Raw genomic sequence first — 24,688 nt, forward strand, 5'->3', positions numbered from 1 at the left:
AGTACAAAACGTGCAAAGACAACATAAGTAGGTAGTTATAAAAGAATGTTTGTGTAACATTTGTTTGAATTTTGTATGTGAAAACTCTCTTTCCTGTTTAGTTTGTGGACAATTGTAAACTCTGAATTCTTGAAAGATCATATCTTAGAACTTTTGAATCTTTGCCAGTTCCAGAGTGTTTTTACTGTTATGATGTTGAAGAAACTTTATGCTTTGTTTCCTCTATAAACCTGACGAAGAGTTCTGTAACCCCTCCTACCATAATTTTAGTATTGTTTAACATTTTACATCGTCAAGGACCTAAAGAGCTACTGTAAAAAACAGATTAACTGTCTGCCTCACATGAATAGTGTAAAATGTATAAGGGTGAAGCGTCAAACAATATAAAAAGACTTTCTTCGGTGTTCAATATTTTTAAATAATTGATTGTTGAACAATAACTTATAATATATATGATAGCCGTATAAAATATATGATATATATATTTATATGATAACCAATATATATAACTAGAAATAATACAAATAGCTATTTAGGTCTTAAATTACATTACCGGATGAAAGGATAAAGAGAGAAGTTTAATTAAAATTGAAACACGGTTTTAAATTACAAGTATTGACATTTATTTGGTTAAAGATAGGTATAAAAGGTTTTAGTCATTCGGTGTTAATTAATTTGAGCAAATAAATTGTATTTGCTGCTGTCACCCTTTCAGCATTACTTTTTATTTGTATCAGTTTTTATTTTTATTTTAATCCCGTTTACCTATTATGAAGCAATTAAGGAAATTAGTCCCTAAAACATTGTTGATATTTTATCAGGCCGCAGCAAAATGTACTTTCGATAAACGAAGTCAATTGTTATTTTTAAAACACTAAGGTCTCGCATCAGAAAATTTTATAAAAACCGGTTGTTTTCTCAAAATCAGATTTTTTTATTTTATGGGTTTTTGTGACAATAACTTTTGAACCGTAATTTTTGCGGAAATGGGATTTTTACCATTTTGTTCAGAATTTGAAGGACTATTTTTATCAAAATTACTAGGCCAATTTGCGAGGAAATCTTTCCGTTATTTTATAAGAAAATAGCTGTTACAAAATTAAAAAAAATAATAAAAAAAACGCCTGGAGGTACCATGGATTAGTACCTAAACACCAAATTTCATCAAAATGGGACTACGGGTGTAGTCTGTACTCTGTAGCTCTGCATACATCCACACACACACACACACACACATCACTTCGAAAACCACTTTTTTGGGTTCAGGAAGTAAGCTATGTAGCTACATCATTATAATTTCAAATACTTAGTCACCTCCGGTATATTTAATGTGTTAAAAATGGTCGAAAAATTTCAATTTTTTACCTCTGTAACCATTAACCCTATCAAAAATTAGGCAGGCGTCCATTCTTGTTTAGGATTTTGTCTAGATTACTATTGATTATTAAATAATTATTTTAAAATTAATTATTAAAAAATATTAAACAAATTTTGTGCTAAAATACATAGTTTCTATGATATTCAATAAAACCAAAAAAGTTCAACTTTTAGAACTTTTACCCCCCTTCCCCCTATCCGTTCCAAAACCAACGCTCATATCTAGGCGTAAACGTTTACTAAACTTTATGCACAATGTACTTAACAGCCTGGAGTCAAAAGTGTGCTTTCATTTTGGAAGTCCGGGTTAAGACCTTTTTTGGCTAATTGCACCATACTAATTCTGTTCTCACAAAATATTTTAAAACCCAGTATTTTTTATGGTTTACTTTTTAATTGTTTATAGATGTATATAGTTCACAAATTAATAAGACTTAGTACAATAGTTTTTTGTAAATTATTTAAAAATGTCTATACAGTATAAGACTGGAACTATTCACTTAGACATCAGTTGTGTCTTTCTACACATAAGTGAACTTCCTAATATTGTAAATTCCTTTGATTGAAGTTTGATTAAATTATGTTTTCAATAATCTTACAATGTAAGATATACGTAGCTCTTTTATCAAAATACAAAATGTAATCAAAAACGTTGTATCAATAAAGGGAAAATGTCTGTTCACGTATCAAACTGTTTTATGAACTTTGATTGTTTAATCCCATGATCCTCTTTATTTCTCGTTAAACTTTTACAATACTATGTTTTTACAATCCTCTTACAGTTAGAGGGGAGTTTCAGAGCAACCATTTGTATTGATTTAATCATTACAATACGAAATATCAAACTCTGGAACAAATACAGTTTCACCTTTTAATATTTATGAAACTTCAGTATCCAATAGACAATGGTCCAATGCCTTGGGTTCGGACATATGTTTAACACCTAACCATTGTAATATTTCGTTACTGATTATTTTACTCAGCTATATATGTTTACCAACCTCATTTGATCGTTTAGTTCCAGACAATGTATTCTATTGAGTGTCTATGTGCATAACAATTATAATTTCATTTGTTATCCATCCTGAGAAGAAGATTCCACATGTGTGTATTACACAGTAAAGTTAAGCCCCTTTAACGAGGTTTGGATACGGAATCAAACTGACATAGGCTTAAACAGAAAAACTTTGTTTCGGTTAAAGTTTTCTTTGTTTAACGCTTGAAAAAATCATGTGGGTTTATAAAAGTAAAAACAGGACTTGAAGTGAGATTCTATTATAATAACATTCCACTGAAATTCTATTGATGGACGTTTTAAAAAATTTCCAAGGGTAAAAATAAGGCAAAATATTGAAAACAAATGGATTTAAAAACACCGATTTCAAGAAATATCTTCAAGAAACTCATATCTCTGAATGGTACATAAAATGTTTGTTTGTCAAAACTCACTTCAAAGCTAAACCACTGAATGTTGGAAACGAAATCCACAAATGCAATTGTGGGAAACATTGTTGAGCGGACAAACTCAATTTTTCTGAATGGAGTCAGCTTTTTTCTTAGATATTTATTTTCCAACCTAGTTACAGTCAGCGTCCTACAACTTCATCATGAAATTTAATTCAGTTTTGCTTACAAAAAAGGTAATGCAATTACCTAGATTAAATCCTATCAGTGATTGGCACATTTTATGCGTGATAAATAATGTCGTGAACTTAGAGGTATAACCCGGATTAATGGATTAAATAGTTCCAAAATATAGTATACAGACTTAGAATTTACAGGTATAACGATTTAAAAGTAACAAAAAAAAAAAAACTATAAATGGGGAAAAATTTAAAACTATCTTTGTGAAAATACACACACATTATACATTTTACTTAAAACTCTAAGAAGCAAATAAAAATCAATGATTAAGCCATTTTGCAAATCTTGCATTTTACCAATTTTAGACCAAAATGTATTAGAAAATCTGTGAAACCTTTCACTAATCCAATGGGTATGGTAGGAGTACGCTCTCTATGCAATATAGTATAAAAATGTCTAATTGATGTTGATTTTTTACTCTGTGTCTTCAACCCAAGTGGTTAGGCTTCGCTATGACGCACTTTGGAGGCCGTGGCTCCGCACCTCTGCGTTATTATAACGTGGAAAGTTGCTTTCTAGCGCAATATCTAACCTAATATTCTTATCAATGCAAATTGTAGAGTGTAACGTTATCAATGAGGCAATGTGTCGTTAAAGTCGTTATTGAAGGCCATTTCAGCTTATCATAAAGTGATATCGAACATACAGTGTTATGTCATTGTACAAGGGAGACCTATGTAAGGAGTCTGGAAGACTAAGAATCTCAGCCTTTTCGTGTTTAACCTGTTTGACGCGTGTTTGCTTGAAGCGTTACCAATATTTATATACCAAACGAAACTATCAATTATCAATTGTTGAGATGGGGACGCCACCTATGTGCATATTTTAATCTAAATAGTAGTGGATGATGAGTGTAGAATTGAGTGTAATCTGTGTAGCTTGGTTACTGACTAAGATCAGCTTTTTCATCAAAGAAGATAATTTATTTCAAGCCCAATCATTAATTTATTCTAATCTATTGCGTGTGTGCTGCGTTATAGCCAAAGGAGTAATGAGCACTAGCACACTGTAATGGGCTAGCACACTAGCACAAAAATGAGAGGAATCCCATTCAGTTGACATTTAGCGCACTCTGTTATCAAACATAAAATCACAGACATCTTTAATAGACAGAAAATATTTCAATTATCCTTAACTATTCTATCCTTAACGATAACAAACATAAAGTAGCTTGTCATATAGTGGGAATAAAGGTATTTTTCCAATGTTGTGCCCATAATCAATCATTAACTCTGTCATTTGTTTTTGTCTTGTGTATAGATGCTAGTAATAAATCTAGAGTGTATTTTAATCCATATGAATTTTAAATGTAAATGTACATATTTTGTAATATAGCCTTTAAAATAACTTTTCCCTATATCAGTTTTTCTATAGTCAGAATGATTTGTTTGCTGTAATGTCCAATAAAAATAATCGTTTGGAAACATCCCAGTGTGTTTTAGCACCGTAAGGGACTAATTTGTCTATGGATCAAACCAGGAACCTTCCATAGGTGTGCACTATAAATCTACTGACTAGCTACATCAAAGAATTCTCTTGATATAAAATATGTTACCTAGATCCTGTGGGGAATACTGTGAGCAATACAAATAAGAGAATGTAGGTCGAATGATCTCATGGGTTGCAGTGCATGATCCCCCCCCCCTAGGTTATCATATCAGTAGGCTATCAATGGGTTTTAAAAAGGAAGTACAGCTTATAATCATAGGAAATTGGATTTATCGTTAGGGAAATTCCAAGGTCAATGTCAAGAGTTCTTTGTGCGATAAATATAATGGTTTGTTTGATAAGAAAAACAGTGTGTTTTTGCATCACAACAATACATTAGTTTGGTTGCCTGCACTGTCAATTATTCTTCAGAAAGGTACTAAGGTAAGTTTAGTTGTAATTAAATATAAATTTCAACGAATTGTGTATGTAAAGAGCCTAGCCAGTGTTCTTAAACAAGATGCAGGAGTAGAAAGTTCGGACCCTTTCCACCTTGAGTGTGCTATATGCTAATAGGATTTACTGCGGTGAAGGTAAATAATGATGTCGCAATGACTAAAAATAAATATATCTTGATCTTGATTTGTATAAATTTGAGTCAAATTTATGTACATAATATTAAGATAAAACGAGAATACAGAACTTACAGATTATTAGTGTTCAAAAATCCTCTACACTAAAAAAATCCTTTATTTTTACAGTACATTCGATGTAAACGTGGAAGAGTTTTGAAATTGCAACTGAGGGTTTTAAATATTAGTTATATGCCTAGTTGGTCGTTGAATCGTGTGTTGCGTCAGCCTACCTACTGTAACTAAACGATATTCTCGGAGTACACTCGGATACAGGTGGCTAAGAAGAAGTGTTTAAAAACAGTCCAATTGTACCATCATAGTTTTTGTGTGTGTGTGTGTTTTTTTTTGTTTTTTTTTGTAGGTTGATTGGTGGTTTATTTCAACTTGCAATTGCCCGACCTCCATGGGTTACAGAGGCCTGTGCGTGGGACGTCTATAGCAAAGTCTGTAAAAGTCGTAAGCACCCAAATAGTTTGGCTATTAGATACTGCTATAATTAAAACTTTTGATCTAATTATGTAATCTGAAAATTCCATAATATTTATGGGTTTTCCAGGTAAACAAACTTTTTTGGGCAATTTTACACATGACACTTTTGTTAACACTATCAAAAGCAAGTGTCATGAACCAGAAACTGAAACCCTAGTTACCCATTACAGCTGCCCATTGGCCATTGATGATTCTCAATGAGCTAATTTAGTCAACTCTAGATCTGTATATTTATTGATGATAAAATACAGTAGCCAATAATAGACATTTGGGCCCTTTCACACGAGGCCACCGGTGGCTGCCATACCGCCACCAGTGGCATCGTGTGGAAGGATCCTACATGTGATGTTTATTATTTTTGCATCGGTTGTTCGCGGGGACAAGTTCACTGTTGGAGGGAGGATGAGAATTTGTCATTTGACATTATAGGTCCCAGATTTCAAGGACCACAGGTTGTCTTTTAAGCCGGTTTCGTTGTTATGTTCCTAGGACGGGGGTTTCTGTCCAACAATTGTGCAGTTTCCAAAAAAACGGGTTGAAGGAATTGGATCTATTAAAGTAAGATGACTGCCTGATTAAGGCTACGGCCACACGGGCGTTTTTTCACACAAGAACGCAGCGTGAAAAAACGCAAGAAATATGAGCAGCATTAAATGTAATGAGGTATGCCACACGCAGTGTGTTTTCCCGCAGTAGCGGGCGCCTATTTGTTTCAATGCTACTCAAATTTTTGCGTTTTTGCGTGAAAAAAAACGCCCATGTGGCCGCAGCCTAAGCATCTTATGACAATGCGTTTGCAAACAATCCCCTGCTAACATAATGAATTGAAGGAAAAGTCCACGTGTACATGGCCAACCAACAGATATACCGAGTGGCATTGAATAAGTAAATCGGTTGTAAGTAATATGATACTCTTTCACTCAGTGGGCCATGACCTTGTCTAGACAATTGACATTGGCGACACCGGCTCGACAGCTGATTATACAACACCGGAACGGTGTTCTGTTCTGTTGTGTACGTTACGTTTGCTGTCTGCTAACTATACCAGCCATAGTACTGTTAGTCGTTAAAATAATTATGTTGTGTGCTGTGATTTTTTAAATTTGTGTATTAAAGCTATATCTGTGATATCAGAGTGGAACCTTTCCTTGTGAGTATTGCAATGCCCATTTTGATTTTATACTTGCAGAGAAACTCATCAACTGTTGTTTTGAGGTTATGTTGACAAAATAAACAACAAAGCTAAATTACATTTTGTAGCCAAGCCTTGTATTTCTTTTGACGATAATGTTCACGTAATTATTTTAAAGTTTCGATGCTTACTACAGTCTTGATTGATACTGTAGTTTATGAAATAAGTGAACTCGATTGAAGACTGCCTTTGCCACAACATATTGTGATACTTTTCCTGTAGATAACAGGTTTACCTTCTGCTTGACCCCCTTTTGAATAGGTAGCAAACTCATAATACTCAGGGCCCACTAATAAATTAAATTGGTGATAAATGATTTATTCTTGAGGAAACCAACCCCAACGTATTGGTCGGCATTGGACTAAGTATTCGTAAAAATGTAGTCCTATTTCAAACTCGACCAAGATTAGAAATGAAACACACTGGATAGCCTTTTTATTTAGTGAAACAATGATCAAATGCATTGTCATATTATATTTTCTAATAAACTATTCGGTCTCTGCAATATAATAGCCTACAGACTATAAATTAGGTATGGAGTCCGTATAATTCTTAAGCCAATGAACAAAGCTAAGATCGACAAGTAGGTTTGAGGTTGGCACTGTTAGTAAATTAGATGGTAATCGAGCAGACTTTGCTGCTTATTAAGACACAAACTTACTGTAGCCTAGGTAGTCTACATCAACATAAAAATAAAGACAAATTAGGCTAATTGATAAACTTAGGCCTACTCTACCATATATGTTTTAGATAACTTACCTTACGGTAACTTATTAGGCCTAAGCATGTTTATAAGACTGTGACATTTCTCTTCTTCGCATGTGTCTACCCCAGTGGCAATTTTTAATTAGGCCTAAGTTTAAGTAAATTCTTACGCTTGTAGCGAAATGTGATCCAAATCCATTTAAGTTTTTTGGATGTGCCAGGAATTGAACCCGTCCCTTCTACACCGAAGTCCAAGACGCTAACCACTGGCCTAACAACACACAGATTTTAAAAGTATTTCAAGTTGACTCATCTCTGGTCTTGTCAATTTCTGAAGGAATCTTGTTGTAAAAAAACAATACCGTACAGTAGGCTATTTAGTTAAATGACAAATGGCAACTGGATCCAGAACAAGTTTTAATGCTGTGCTGAACTAATAGTTAAACTTCGGCTTTCAAATCTATGTGCCGGACTTAATCTTGTTGAACATAACTTAACATTCTGTTTGATGAGACTAAATCAGCGTTCTGAATGGTAAGACTAAGTTACTTTTCAAACTAATTATGTGGCATCCATAAAATAGGAGAAGTTAAGTTATTTCTCATGGGCTTAAACTTGTTTAGTACAGTGTAAAGGCTAAATAAAATTCAAACTTAGTTATCTGGCTAGCCAGGGTTAGGTATATTGTTGATTATTTTTGTTGTTGTTTGTAGACCTGGATAGCCTATACCTGAAGATTTTGCAGTCACCACGGTCACGGTAGGGAGGCAGATTACCGGTTAATAGTAGGCCTATTTTAAATGTTAAATGTTTTTCGTGTATTATGTATGTTGTGTATTTATTTAAATGTTTCTTGACGACTATCATGGATGAAACATTCTTAAATCACTAGACAATGCCTCAATAGGCGATACATTTTGTGAGATTTACTAACTACAATATTTTATTATACGGTATTTTATAGTACGTTGGCCAAGCCTATATAATTTCATGCATGCATTACATTACGGCGGCTCCAGATATGCGCCAATCGTCAAGCACGAAATATTTGACGTTCTTTGATCTAATTGTCTTGCTATTTGCCGATTAACGAATAGACATCTACACACATGTGTTTTTTTCCAAGCAACTGTTTGTTTCTGGAATACCAAATACTGTATTCATATTTTAATTTTGGCGATCTAATTGTCCTGCTATTCGTTGATGAACAAGTAGATGTCTACACACATGTGTTGTTTTCCGAACAACTCTTCTTTTCTGGAATAGGCCAGCAAATATTTGTTCACTTTGATGTGTACAGAAATAGGCTTCTGACAATGAACGGGAAAACATGAGCACGAATGTTTGGATCCACACTACTCGCGATTCGGCGAGTCGCTGCTCGGTGCTTGGCGAATGGCGCATGTCTGGAGTCTCCTTTAACCACTAGGTACCTGATACCTGAATGATTGTAGGTCTATAGTAATCATGCACAATGCCAAACTGTTACTAGGCCTATTACAGTAGCTTACTGGCAAATAACAAAAATCTGGGAAAGTAACACAGAACCTACATATGTGCACTTGCTATCCCCTCATAAAAATATATAATTAAATATCAATCAGGAAACTGCATTTTACATTCTTATATGAGCTACCTTCGGTTTCATAATCACAACCTTTCCTTGGCACTAGTTTATCCACTTTTGTTTTCTCTGCTAAATCGCTCCTCCTGACATCCAATGCAATAAGCTTTTGTATGCTCCAAAGTATTCTTGAAATAATCTGTTTAGGGGTTTAAACTGCTGAGATCTAAAGACCCCCATACACAATCTGACATGTCGGCACACTTGTCCGGTCTGCCAGGTCTGTCAAGTAGACTATTATCACACACAATCCGACCGGCTTTCCGACAGCGGAAGCTTCATGTAACTTTGGTCAGCATCGGGCCTTTTCACTTGAGTTTGGGAGTGAATGACCACAAGTGAGATCAAACTTTCATATGGTTTCCTTTTTCATAAACATGACAACCCTCCTCGTAACTCACGTTCACGCATCTCTTACCTGACATCAGTATATGACCCAACGTTATTGATATTGTTCTTAACAATATTATCGTACCTTCCGGTTCAAATTCCCAGAGTTTTTCTAAGAAACTTCCCAAATTCTCTTGTCTCAAGTGTTTGTTACTGTATTGTTTACTACAAACCTCCTACAAGCATTTCATATTCCTGTATAGTTTAATAAACTCTTCCAAAACCTGTTGTTATCACTACGGTACACATTTTGAAGCCTGTTCAGGCCTACTGTTTAACGTCCACAAAACAACTCCAATGAACAGCTGGTACGCAGACCATGTCTGTTGAGCCCACACATGATCCAACATAACCGACATGTATACTGTGTCGGACAAGTCTGCTGGGAATCCTCGACCGACTGGGAACCGATCTGTTATACCCAGTTACGATCCAACGCAGTCGGAGCTGGATGGGTCGGTAGATATATGATCAGCAATGAATAACAGTATAAAGTAGACAGTGGAACGCACCTTCCAAGGAGTCAGTGGATTTTAAATTGTCTCAGTTAGGCCGAAAGCTATTATTGAAGGATTTAACGGTTCGCGGCAGATGATTGATCTTTCCAAAGCAAAGCACGGTTTTAAAAAGTCATGGAGGTGTTTAAGTGTTCTCTGGACATAAGTGTTACAGACAACAAAAGCCAATGTGAGTCGGATTTTAAGATTTATCCTCTTTACATTTTAAATTAGTCCTAATAATAGATCACATACAACTTTGGGCAGCACATGCATAAAGAGCAGTTTAAATGATGGTATTTAAACCTAACTACTCTGGTGGCTTTCTCAAGAATGTAATATTATAGGAAACATTGAGAAAACTTGGATTTTTTAGTTAATTTTTCATTTAAACGTTAGATAAGTGGGTTCAAAATAAAGAGGGATTTGTTTTAGGAATACTCTAATTTATAAATTAAGAGAGATAACAAATCTGGTTGGCAAAAAACTTAAGTTTGCGGTCTAACAGATTGGTAGAAATGGATACTAAAAGCTAGTGATGATACGAGTTGAGTGGTTTGGCTTTTATAGAGTAATATACTTGATTCTTCTCCAACTTGAGGTAGTACTCAAGTACCGTACCCTAGTGATCTGTGCCATTCCGACTCAATTCCTAAGTAACCTGCTCGGCATTCAGCGCTAAGCTCATTGCAGCTACTTGGAGTACTATTTTGATTTGAATTCATGATACTTGGCTTTCAGGGCTGTTGACTGTTGGTGGTGATTCTGAATTCTATTCCCAACGATTCTTTTAACACATAGGCCCATCTTCAACTCATACACTGCAAAGCAAAGAATCGCCTAGCGACCAAACCATGAACTAACAACCAATGTGAGTACTACGGGACCGTATATAGTCTACTCGATGTCCTAGGTAATTCGATACATAATAAATAGATTACTCCAACAGGTCGCAATACTAACGTGTCAAGAAAATGTTTAAAATTTGTTGCCAACTAGATCTTGAAAAATTCAGACAATCTTTTTAACAGGCTGGATTCTTTTTTTAACCAGCAAGTTGGTAAGAGGCCTCTGCTAATTTGTAGATATTTAATAGCTTGTCAGGAGATAAAACTATTCAAAGAATTATTTTCTGTATGGGATATAAAATGACAGTTTAAAAGTACAGGATGTGAAAACTGTTCATATATTTGTTGCAATCAACGTTTCGGGTCCAGAATATCAGTTTTAACCTGTTGTTTTTGTTAGGATACTGTAACAAATAACTTGCCCTGTTAATTGGTGCCTATGTCCATGGTAAACCGAAAATGTATTCTAAAATCAGACCAAGATTTCCATTTCAACCCGGAACTTATTTTGTCAAATAAACCCGAAAGGGTCACTACCCCCTTCACCCTGCCCCATGACAGCCCTTGCCTCATAGTATAGTTTAGATTCTCCTAAAACTATCTGAGACACTTAACATTGCAAAATAGTATCAACTAGAAGTTCAAAAGTTTCTCAATGATATTCAAATAATAATTTGTTTGGATGCAACTTCAGTCGACGCACATGCTCGCAGCTCATGTTGCAGCTTATTCCATAAAAATATGCTTACAAATTGTTGTTAAACGTAGATGTTATGTACAAGGTTAATTTAATGTATTATCCTATTAATTATTTCAAATTCATGTTTTTTTGTGTCCCTCAGTCTAATAGTTTTTTTTTTTTACTTTTTTGTAATTTATTTTGCCAGAAAAAAATATATACCTAATTTGTTTATTCTAAACATTCTAAATATAATTTCTGAATAAAAAATACTTAAAAGCTTAAAGCAAACATAAAAAAGTATTTAAATGTGATTACTAAATGATCTATTCACTGCTTATGACATATCTGCTGCAATATCTGATAGATGGTAGAAGTTGCGTCAACTCGATTGATAGTTTGGGCAACCGAACAGTTGGGGGCCGATAGTGTCTCAAACACACGAATACCTCAATGTCAGCAAGAGCGTGACAGAAGGTGTTAGTGTATTGAAGATAGATGAACTGCATGACTTGACACTTTGTGATACAAGTCAGATGAGAAGACACTTTATATGAGATTGTGTTTGTAGTCTGGTTGTAGGCCTATTATATTGCCTGCATGAATCTGTGCAGGTTACATAGTTAAAACAATTTTCTGATGAAATCAATATAAAAAAATACTCTCTTCTATTTGTTTCAACATTCTTGTACAGCATAAAATGGTTAAAGATAGGAATTTGTTGTCACTTCTTCCTGAAAATATAAAAAATACTGACATTTTCATTCAGTAGAACCCCTGATATCCAACCTCAGGTTTAGCGGTTATCGGTTTACCTGGCCACTACTCGGAAGCCAATATTGAAATGTATTTGCTACAGCCTACACAGCGTGCAGTCTTGACGCTAGGCACGAGCACGGAATTGTTTTTCATATTACTTGAGGCTAGACATAGGGGTTGCGGCATTATCACTTATATAAAATCCATTTGTGACTTGGCGTGATTTGAACCCAGGACCTCAGGGACCGAAGTCCCCCGCTCTTTTCACTAGATCAGCTCGCTCCCCCACATAGTGTGCAGTACCACCTTTTGAGCAACATTTTTTTCAGCACCTTTTTTGTCTCCACCTTTTGAGTGCTCTCAGGGTTAATATATGTTTACATTTTAAGATATTAAGCCCAACTACTAAATAGTTTTTTTATTTCCGGTTTGGTTAGTACTAGACAGTAATTAATAGTTTTTTGTTGTTTTGGGTCAAGAAAACAATGGACCAGAAAGTTCGGCAGAAAATACAGACTAATTTAACATCCAATAATCTTTAAATCTTATTTTATAAGATGTTTTGTTACATTTGTATTCGTTACAGCAGATACGTTTTTATTTTGTACCGTGTTTGATGCCTGTAGAGTATTATTGCAAAGAAATAACCTCTTCCTAGAACACTCTATATATTTTACAATTTTTAAAGTTGTTTGTTATTTAAAAGCAGGAAGTAGCTGAATGGTCTTAGTTTTTGTCCATGTGTTGTGTATTAAATTACTAGATTATTTGAAGTATTTTAAAAAGTAGCTTACTACATTTAGAAACACCGTCTTTTATTTTAGATTAAATTATTATATATTCAACGCCAACGCACCAGCGTATAAATTTTTAGGTTAATGTAAGCTATAGGTGAGTGTTTAATAAATGAGATTAGTTTTAGTTACTTTTCCGGGGGGGCAGTCTTGTGGCAACTCGAACCAAGCACCCTCATTTGTAGATAGTATTGTAAATAACCCAATTAATCAATTATAACTACTGTTAATATATAATAAAATAATATTTCATTCCTCCTATAACAATAATCTATAATAATTCCTCTATTTGTTATAAGTGGGATATTATAACAAAATTCTCAAACAATGAAAAAATAATTCCTTTCTTAACCATATACAATTACAAACACAGTGAATAAAGAAAACTCTTGTGGTTGTGGGGAATGATAAAAGGCGAAACTCAATTACACTTGTCTGTTATTTCCAAGAGATAGAAAAACGTGAATGTCAGCTAAGGAAGAAATCCAAATAAAGTGAAAAGTTTTTGTTTCTTTTTAATTTTTCACATCGCCAACCCCGAATTTAACTTAGCAAAATGGAAATGCCACGGCTGATTGTTGTGGAATTGATATTGTTCTTTTGGTTCTCGTAAATGCTTCTAGCTTCACCATATGAGTATTCCATCTCGTCAAAACTTTTAAGAAATGGACTTCATATAAAATGAGTAATTTAAGGTATCTTAGAAGCACTCGTGTTAGCGACCCGCAAGGTACTGATTTGATATTTTAACCTATGCTACGTATATACTTTATTCATCTTTGTGAAAAATTGTGAATCCAAATCATAACCTGTAAAATGTTTTAATACCTAAAATGCTTTTTCCTACAGTCACCCGACAAAGTTGGCTTCCTTGTACTGTTTATAGTACAGAAAGCTGCTAATTGCTGCATATTTATACTTTGCCGTACGGTTTATACTTTGCCGTACGGTTTATACTTTGCCGCACATCAGGATTCCAACGAAACAACACAAAACAGCGTGGTTCTATTATGCACGTAATCCGTGTACGCTTGGAAATAGGTTGGCAACACTTAAAGATAATAATACTATGAGCAGCTGATTGACTATTATAACTACGATTTAACCTGTCATTTCGTGTTTATAGTTTCGGTATTTCTGAACTTTCTGGACTTTTCTTTTAAACGTTTTTAAAACATTCCTACGATCTTAATAAACAAGAAAATACCTTTAAAGCATTTTTTTAGGCACGGAAACCACTTCAAATTACAAAAACATTACGGAACTATATTCTCAAAACGCGGAGCACATTTCTAGCCGAGGAAAATAGCGGAGTGATACGGACCGCGGGTACTACTTTCTCTAGGACACCATTTGTGTTGCCAGCTGAACCTAAAAACGTGTTGTATAGTGTTTGATTGACTAATTATTTATATCCTTTATAGTGACTGTAGGAAAAATATAATGTGTAACACGAGTGAAAAAGGCCTTTGCTGCACTCGAGATCATTCCACACTTGCCTGCGGCTCGTGCGTTAACATTGCTCTCGTGTGCAGCAAAGTGCCACTTTCACCACTAGTTACACAAATTACTATTTATTCACTAAATCATTTAACGTACTACAGTTCATTTAACATCATACCTTTTAAAACCGTTTTCATCACCTACTACCTCCTTTGTGAATTTACCTTTACTTATATAAAACGTATATTTGCAATAATACAAACAGTCTATGTATGTTGAATGAACGATATTACAAAAATACTTAAGTTAAAATACGCTTACATAGTTATGCCTTCAAACTGATATTAAAAACATAAATTTATAAAAATTAAACTAAAACTTATAACATTCCCTCTGTTTAAAAGCAAGTAGGAGTTAAAACAGTGGAATCATCATGCTAGAAGGGACTCGCAATAAAAATTCTTATTTAAATTCACATAAAGTTGGCTAGCTTTTGGTTGGGCTTAGACCTCCATCCCAAACCCTCCACCAATTTAAGTCCTTTGTTTGGATAGAATATATTACTTGAAACTCCTTTTAGAACATTTCTTTGAATTACAACTAAAATTCTTTCGGTGAAGATAACTATTATTTTTGAACTTTTCCCTTGGGGATAGAAATTATGAGTTCAACCTCACTAGCTGTGGTAATAGCCATTCAAGCTATAAATTTCATTAAAGGGCTTGAAGGTCTAGATTATTCTTTCAGCCAAAATTTAAACCCCGTTATTAATTAATTGAAGTATAATTAGTTTGTCCTTCACTTAGAACATAGGCCTACTAATGGATTGTATTCACAACTTGAAATTATTTTTTACAGAATGTCTCTTTTAACTAATTAAAATTCTGTGAAGAATATCTGTAATTTGAAAATTTCCTTTAACGATAAAAATTATGAGTTTAACCTCAGTAACTGTAGTAATAGCCGCCCAAGTGGGAAATTTCGTTGAATAGCTCGAAGGTTATGAGATAATTCTAGCAGCTAAGAAAGTTTTATAACCAATTTTCAATAAAAAAATAGTCCTTCCTCAATTTTGTTTCATACCATATAGTTTATTTGATCAAGAATTAAAACTCGTGTATACTGGTTTTTGTGGTGTTTATGGACTGATTGGTGTTTCTGCAAGTTCATTTAGATGTTTTAAAGGGCCTACTCAGGTTACTTGGACATTCTATTATTAAAAAACATAATAATTACATGTTTGTAAACGGTTACCATTTGTGCTTGATTTCGGGGGGGTCATAGACAAATTAGTTCCGGAAACTTTTATCGAGATAATTAATAAAACAAATCACTAAACAATCGCTAAATTCCAGCTCTACGCAATCTTTACCAAAATCCAGCTGAACACGATCTTCGCAAAATTCAAGCTGTACACAATCTTCACAACATCAAGGAATGCTTCTTATCCACAATTTGTTCTGATATTGTTCAAAGAAAACTAGTGTTAGTTATTTATAGGAAGGATTTAATAGCTGGTCTCTGTGCAATGGGGTGTTAAATGATTAATTGTCCAGTCTTTCCAAGTAGTAATTGTTCAAGGTTTGTCCAACCGTAAGTAAGACAAGGTAAAATATAAGGTGTGTATCCGTGCACTTTCATTTCCTTGTTGATAAGATGAGAACTATAGTGGTAAGTTTTACACACCAAACATAGGTACATAAAGATTCATTATTTTATATATTAAAAAACTTGTGCAAAACGACAGCTAGCCTGACCATGCTACTGGACCGAATTACACGTGGGTTGTACGGTTGTACCTAAAGAAAGGTTATCGGTCCTATGCGTGCAGTTTTTATTTGTATTTTGAAAATATTTATGTTAATTGGGTAAAAAATGGAAATTCAACTTTTCTTATAGAGATTCAACATGGGGCTAATTACCTTTTTTCTCAGCTTGTGTGCATCGCTGGGAAAATCTACACATACTGTTAGAAGGATATTTTCCTGTAGATGTGCAGAATCCCTTTATAAATTAAAATAAGCTCAAAAATAAGCACAAAAATTTAAGAAAATTAAAATTATCATGGCCCTTATGGGGTTATGCCATGCTGGTGACAAAATAACAACGAAATACAAACAGAAAATTAAAAAAATGGAATAAATTCAAATTACATGTTTTAATTACAGGATGGGGTGAAAATAAATAAATCTGTATATTACATATTTTTAGTCAGTTTTCGACCACTGTACGACCTCTAGTCCTTATAAATCAGCTGGAGATAATAAATTGTAAAGTATACAAGTTGATGGTATGTAATGTGTATGTCCGGTAAATACATTTTGAGAGTTAATATCAGCTGATTAAAACCGTAACAGAACATGAAATGTTTTATATGTATGTTTTATAAAATAACACAAATAATTATTTGTAAGAATCATTGTTTATTTTTTAGTATTTTAGGTACTTATTATGATATATGATTATATTGACAATGTCACCTGTTTTTGTAGCTTATGCTATGTAATCTGTAAAACGTTTATGTGACAATAAAGATATATTTATTTATTTATTTATTTATTTATTTGAAACACACAGTTAACAAGGTACATGTACCCACTTTGCTATTGGGATGAGCAATTTATTAACTTACAGTATCCAAGGTCAATGCTGTTATGCTCATTTACATAAGGCTACAAATATTTATTGACCTGATGGTACTGAAGTCAAACTAATCTACTTAATAATTTGGTTTTTAAATACATAAAGTCTACTTATTGTTCACACCCAGGCTTTCCTTATTTACCAAATTTGACCACTACCTGAAACGTTCAAACAATAAATTAAATTAATTTTAAAAGAAGTCATGTAATTGCAGAAAAGTAGTCTGTTAAAGCGCTGAACTAACCTAAAAAGATGGGACTCATAAAAATGTTAATTTGCATAGCAGCCTAATGTGGATGGTAAATCCTTATCTCCTCCCCACTCATCCTTGTTTATCCTTTGTTTAGAAAGAATTTACTGTTTAAACCCTTCTGTGTTAAAGTATAAGCTTGAATTACTGTTCCGTTTGGCAAAAGAGAAGTCTTTTAATTAAAATGTTCCTTTTCGTAAACAGTATACTTATAAAATTGGTTTTTAGTTGAATATTTTTCTAAAGTAATGGAGTTTTAAAAAGATAAATTGTTTAGCTATTTGTGAATTTATCTCCGACACAGTTATGTATAATTCCCTACGCCAAGGTTTAAAGCCAGTTGTGATTGGCTGGATTTGATCAATGAAATCAAAATATATTGTTATTGAAAAATATGTCCACTAAACGTATTAATGCTTACAACAAATACAGTATGTTTGTGCCACAACGAAATATATTTTTTATATTATCTAATATGGGAGACCGTATTGCTTTTTCATACCTTAAAAGCTAAAACTCTTCTCACCTAATGGTTTGAAGATATTTGTTTAACATCATTATGAAGATTTAAAATGGCCTTGGGACCCATTCTACTACAGTTATTCTGGTGTATTTCAAAATATTTTTATGATAAATTTACGAAATTCTTTTTATTGCACGTGTTATACTGATTAAGCCTAAACTAACATTTCATAAATATTCTACAAATATGTATGACTGTGTTATTTCTTACAATAAAATTTAATGTTTTGTTTACGGCTCCATAATACGTTTCAGGTTGGTATAATATCTTTAGGCAAACTCATTTTTCCTTCCGGATGAGTTTAGGAGGACATTTACCCTTTACACTCTCTGTCTCTCTCTCTCTGTATAAAAAATTACATTGAATTATTACAGACAACCTTTTAGCCAGGAGTATTGTTAAAAGCCCATCATAAAACCTTTCTTTGGGGTAAAGGAAATATGACCTCAACCCTACTATTCCCTGTAATAACTTTTGTCCAAGGGTATGCCTGTAAAATAGCAGAGTCCTTATATTTTTTTATTTAGTTCAAGCTCCTTAAATTTATAGATGCCAGAGATCGGACATATTTTTATCTCATTTTAATACTCTATAAAATACTTACTACCTATACATAGTCTGTCTCAGATCAAGATAAATGTTAGGGTGTATATCTTAACTCATCAATATTTTAGAAATGCTAGCCAGTTAGCAGCCAACTACACCCTTTGGTTCGTATGGAAAACGAATTATGAATGGTCAAGTCGGGTATACACCAAACACAATTACTTAATCCTAATTAGTTCCTTGCTTAAGATAATTAATAATATAGTAATTGCTTTACTACGCAATGAAATCTTTTATATTTTTTGGTCGTGCATTAATTGCGCCCATCCCTCAAAGGGCCCAAAAATGTTCCTTAGTTGCGCCAAGCCCAAGCCTGTAGGGGTGAAATTCTCTTCTCGGTTCGGTGCTGATTTCTCTGTCCGGTAGGGGTGCCGGCAGAATGATTGTCTTGGTTTACGTGTCATCCTAACCTGCCTGACCTACTCAATTATCATCCTAACCTAAACTAACTTAACCTTAACCTACTCAATTATACAGTCAAAGAGGGCCGCCACTTGGCTTAGTTAAGGAACAACTATCGGGTGGCTCCCTGGAGTAGTTGGCACAATTCAGGAATACCCGACTACCTGACTCAGCTCAGTTGGCACAATTAATGCCCGCCCTATTTTTTTACATGACCGCAATTTATGCAGCTGCATCGTTAGTCTTACCTTTAGTGTGCAAAAGTGTAAAACTTATATCCAGAAGTCCAGGATTTAGAGACAGATCATTACCAGTGGCGATGTGCTAATATTGAAGCCGTTACCTGGGCATTTCAAGCCTATCTAGAGAATAATGATTAATATGTCTCTATGAGAACGGTGTCTAGGCTGTACCAACTTTGTGTATTTGTGAGAGACTATGTTTGGGCGTCTCAATCTCCTAAACGACATCAACAAAATAAAATTACACATCCTCTTTTTATGGCAAATTAGCCTGACTTGCTATAATTCTTAAAAACTAGTTTTTTTCTGAGAGAGAAAAAGAATACTTTTAATCTCATTTGAGCAGTTTCACCACTTTTAAAATTCCTGCTTTAGTTATAAAATTGAAATTTCAACAAAAACAAATCCAAGTCCACACAGCGGTAAAAGGAACGGAACGAGAAACGTTAATAATAACGTACAATACAAATTCCTTCACAAACATCCAAGAAATCCTCTTTGTGTAAGTTAAACTATGAGATTGACGATGTGTAAAATTACAATAAAGAGTTTCTCATTTTCTTCGGATTACTTTCTTAGCTTGGCATTTAAGTTGTATTCACCATCTTGGAAATACCTTTGAAATGTAATTGTTACACTGCCATCTTCACTTAACTCGTCCGGAGTGTTCTTTTGTTACTTCAGGCAGATTATGGAAATAATTTTGAATTAAGTTGTTGCTCTCGGGCTACTAATTAATATGGCTTATAAACCTTGTCATCATAATTGGCAGAAAAAAATTTATTTTGTAACAAAGAATTTACCAAAAGAATTTAACAAAGAGCAATAATTTTTTAATGTAAAATTTTTTCTAAATATTTTTATCGAATAATTTTTTTCTCTATACATTTTTACTATTTATACTTCTATTACAACTTTACATCTTCTTCAGCTTATTACTTATTAAACTTACATCTTCTTATCAACAATTATTAAGTTTCCATTACTAAGGAGCTCTCAAAGATAAATCATATTTATTTTTATGCTACACTCACTTGAACTATTTCATGTATATTTTTTGTAGTTTTTGTAATGCTATACATACACATACAGTTTTTTGTATATATTTAGGCTATTTTTCATCAGTTATTGATAGGAACAAAAAAATATAATGTAACAAAGTTGCATAACAATAAATATTAGAAATGTCTCTGTAGTCTGTATGATGCTTAAATTCTGTTATATGTGCATTAGAGTTTTGTTTTTTGTCTAGTTTCTTCCACCACTAACTGGTTGTTTATTATTACTTTTAATTAATATTTCAAAATACATTCTCTATAAAATCGATTTATGTAAAGATATCAAGTCAGTTTGTAAATTTAAAATTAAAATTTTTATTTATATCAAATCAAATCAAATCATTTATTATCATGGACATTTACATGCATTGACATTGTCAGTAGAGCAGAACATAAAATTTCAATGTTCATTGTCTAAATAGACAATGAACATTGAATTACGGTATCATATTGTTACCATAATTAATGTTTATGATTTATATTTCCATTATTTGTAATTACTGAATTTAATTATATATTAAATATATTCAATACATTCTTCATATTATAAACACATGCCCAAGGTTTTTTTATATAATAATATAATAAAAAACTTCTTTAATTTAAAGCGGTTTCCAGTAACAGTACTGTTTTTCAAAACTACTCAAGTCAATACAAAAGAAATATTACAATTGCAATAATTGACTTATTAACGTATACAAGTATATAATAAGTTATACAACATAACAGCATTCTTTTATGTAGGAAACCGTAGATAGACGCATTTTAATAAGGAAATTACTTTATAGATAATTAAGGTAACAGGAAAAAAATAAAAGGTATATAATCTTAAAATCGGATTTTATGTTATTGAAAGTAATAAAAGGAAGCCTTATTTAAGATTTTAGCTTGAACTGCTAAAGGGACAATTTCCTAGAAAAAGGTTTGATAACCTACTTTGATGCATCTATCTCAGCAAATTCAACAGAGATAATATTGTGGTGCTGAAAACAAGTTGTTCCACTTTTCACCTTTTATTTTTTTCAGGATATTACTTTTAAGATGTGTTATCAGTTTGGTTTAAGTCCAGTCAACAAAGACAATAAAACGGGGGAAAATCGCAGACAATATTTAATGTTATTTAAATAGCGAATAAATCTTACGATTTCAAGGAAATATTTTTGTCAAAATCCAACCAGGCAATTGGAAATTAGCTTAGTCAGCAGGTATGCTCTGGTAGGGGTGTATAACATTAGTCTATTATCATGCTGTTGTCTATAATATTTGGATCGATCATAGTTTATTAATCAACACATTATTAGTAGGCCTACTGATTTCCATGCCCCCTTCCTTATCTCTATAAGTACCATGATCCTAGCAAAAAAGTGCATAGGGAGTCGAGGGAGTCTTATAGATAGTTTTACTTAGATTATTTAATTATATCACAAACTCTTTGCTAGAGACCATAGTTTTTTAGTTATTTACGAAATACCTAAAAAGGGACCTTTAGGGACCCCTATCCCCCTTAGCTCCACTCCCACCGGTCAATAGGCTACTTTTAGTATGTTGTTTAAGGACCCTCCCCTTACAACTGTATCGAATTCGGCTTATACTTGACTTTTTCTTTCATTTGATTTTATTGTTCTCCGTTGGCTGGACTATTTACGCTATTATGAATAACAAAAATAAAGAATTATAACATACTAATAATTGTTATACACTATCATTTTAAAAAATGCATTTGCCGTGCAAAATTATTTATTTTATATCAGGTAGTTGTCTTTATAAACTTGTATATTTTAATAATATATTACCATTGACTATTGGAGCCTATTACACTACAGCGACGTGGACTTAAAACAATAAAGTTTAACTTGTTGTTCAATATGATTGAGGTTCTAAAATAGTTTCCTACCGATAAAACGCCTATAGATAATATTAATCTTACAAAAGTTTTGATCTTTACTGGGTTGCGTTAATACTCATACTTTTCACGATTTCCTTAACCGTTTTTAAACAAAGAAATGCCCCGAGACACTATCTGGCCAATCACCCTGACGTAATTGACCACTGACACCTATTGATAGTGTTTGTACAAAGTCACCTTTTGTTTTCGGAACAAAGCCTTTTATCAGCCACCTTAAAATGTTGAAATGGCCCTGTATACTATTTCGAAAGGTGCCAAAGAACTATCAATATCTTTATTTTGTGCTAAGATTATGTTTTAGGCCATTAACCATACGTTTGGTCATAGACAAATATAATGAAATATAGACCAACAGCAGTGCTGCGGTTAGCATAAGTTCTGGCGTCCACCGCTCTGAGCGTTATGTAGTTAAGCAACACGCGCTAGGTAACTACACGGCACTCTTAGCGGTGGACGTCAGAACTTTTACTAACCGCTGCACTGTTGTAGGTCTATATTTAATTCTATTTATCTATGGTTTTGTAATTTGTTTAGTTGTTTCGTGAGTACTCTTATTGTACCCTGAAACGCACCGAACACTTTTTTTGTTCAATCCTAGTAAATTTATTGATTTGATTTTGTACTCTGAAACGTTCTCGCGATGAAAGACGGTTTTGTATTAAGTAATGCCAGTTTTTAGGACTATACTATTTGAGGTAGTGCAGTTTTATTTCTACGCGTTACGATTAACGTTTTATTCGATTATTTATTATTATTATTTATTTTTATTACCAATATCTTGAAATAGAAATAAAGTATTGAAAAGTATATGCTAATTTCAATCAATATGAGTTATTTAAGCTGAACTATATTTACTATTAAATCCCTAACCCTATGCCAGTATGAACTGTCGAAATTTTTTATAACTATAATCTTTTCCATTATGATAATTATTTTTTTTTTTATTTGTTACCCAAAAAATTTCCATAAAACGGAAATTGTAATTAAGCTGTTTAAGGTTCAAAAATAGGATAGTGTATTAGACATTTCATAGAACGTGATGCAATAACTACATTATGTTGCAGTATTATTGTACATAGCAAACTACAATATTCTGGTTCTAAATTTAATTTCGTATTCATAGAATGAAATCCTATATATTGTAGAATATATAGGTTTGGTGTGTTATGCAATACCATTGACTATATTCCATTAAATGAAGGTACTCGTTCCCAACTGCAAACACGTATTTTGATACTCATAATTAAAAGACGTTTTAATGTATTGGAATATGTCATTTATTGCCGCCCAGTTGTTGTAATTTATGTTTTAAGTCAGCATAGTACTGGCTAGTAACGATATACTTTGTCACTAGGCCTACTAATTATAAAAACTTTACAAATCTCTGTAGTGCTGAAAAAACGATCTAATATTCATCACTGGATGTTCGTGTTGAATGTAAACATCAAAACCATTTTGTTGATTGCATTTTAACAGCTTTCAAATAAACCCTAATATTCTTGTGAACCAAACTTAAGTACACAAGTCGTTTCAATTCCCAAGACTTGAGCAAAGCTTCTTCTTGCATAGTTGATAACTCAAATCCTTACAGCTTAAGAATCAATTAAACTTTAGTCCAATAACCAAGAAAAATAGTCGAACCCTCTGAAAGTTTATTTGCAAAAGGCCCTGTGTCTATTATATTAAAAGCTTTCGGTTATAAGAACGCGTTCCCAACGTTTAAAAAAATATTACATTATAATTGTGGACAGATAATATTTTCCCAACGCACCTCCATACATTCCACAAATACCTCAACAATAAAATTTCAAAATTCTTTGACTAAGTTTATTAAAATTTACAATTAATGGACCAAATTGAGAAATTGAACTATTAAACGTTTTTGCTTTTTGAGAAACATATTCAATTTTAGATAATAATTCCAAATATTATAATAATAACCAAATTATTTGTTTTTATTGACATGGTTATTGTTTATAATTTTGTCATCATTCCATATTTTAAACTTCTTAAAACTTGTGAGCTGATTTAATCCGATATCTTTGATACAATGTAAATAGTTTTAGGTATTGAAAATAAGTAATTAACAAGGTGAACGATGCGCTAATTTCGCATTTAATTTTTTGTCCTAGGACGCTAGGCACGAGCCTGGGATTGTTTTTCACATTTCTTCAGGCTAGACCTAGGGGTTCCATTTTCCATTTCGTTTTGTCATGAGAGCCGAAGCCCCCTGACTGCATACCCGGTACCTATCCTTTAGGACATACCCGGGCCCCATGATGTAGGCTGAAGCTTACACATCAACCTTTAGCACATCATGGGCGGATGACTTAAGGTCATCAGGCTCGCCGGCTGCCGAAGCAGACCCTTCGGAAGGAGGGTTGCCCCTCAATCCTAACCAGGGATTCCGGCTGCTTGTTTAAGCGTCACTCCACCTGGGTTCCACTAGGTCGAGACCTAGAGGTCCATGGCAGAGCGCCCCGACGCATTTAGTGCAAGCAACACCCGGGACCTATCTAATCCCTGACAGGCAGAACCCGCCATCAATAGCCAG

The 24,688-nt window shown here is 33.4% G+C and overlaps 1 protein-coding gene across 2 annotated transcripts in view; it reads left to right on the forward strand.

Annotated features, from left to right (window-relative positions):
• The first annotated feature begins 6,602 nt into the window (after positions 1–6,602).
• LOC129001743 (sodium-independent sulfate anion transporter-like) overlaps positions 6,603–24,688 on the forward strand; it is a 62,272-nt gene continuing 44,186 nt past the window's right edge. Inside the window, exons 1-2 of one of the 2 annotated variants that reach the window (XM_054429162.1) lie at positions 6,603–6,723; positions 10,723–10,852. The gene's annotated coding sequence lies outside the window, so the exon portion shown is untranslated. The remainder of the gene's footprint in view (positions 6,724–10,722; positions 10,853–24,688) is intronic. The other variant, XM_054429163.1, reaches the window with a different exon arrangement.

This window comes from Macrosteles quadrilineatus, unplaced genomic scaffold, assembly GCF_028750875.1.
Source record: "Macrosteles quadrilineatus isolate MER2022 unplaced genomic scaffold, UCM_ALF_1.0 Scaffold_8__2_contigs__length_117827958, whole genome shotgun sequence".
Lineage (NCBI taxonomy): Eukaryota > Metazoa > Arthropoda > Insecta > Hemiptera > Cicadellidae > Macrosteles > Macrosteles quadrilineatus.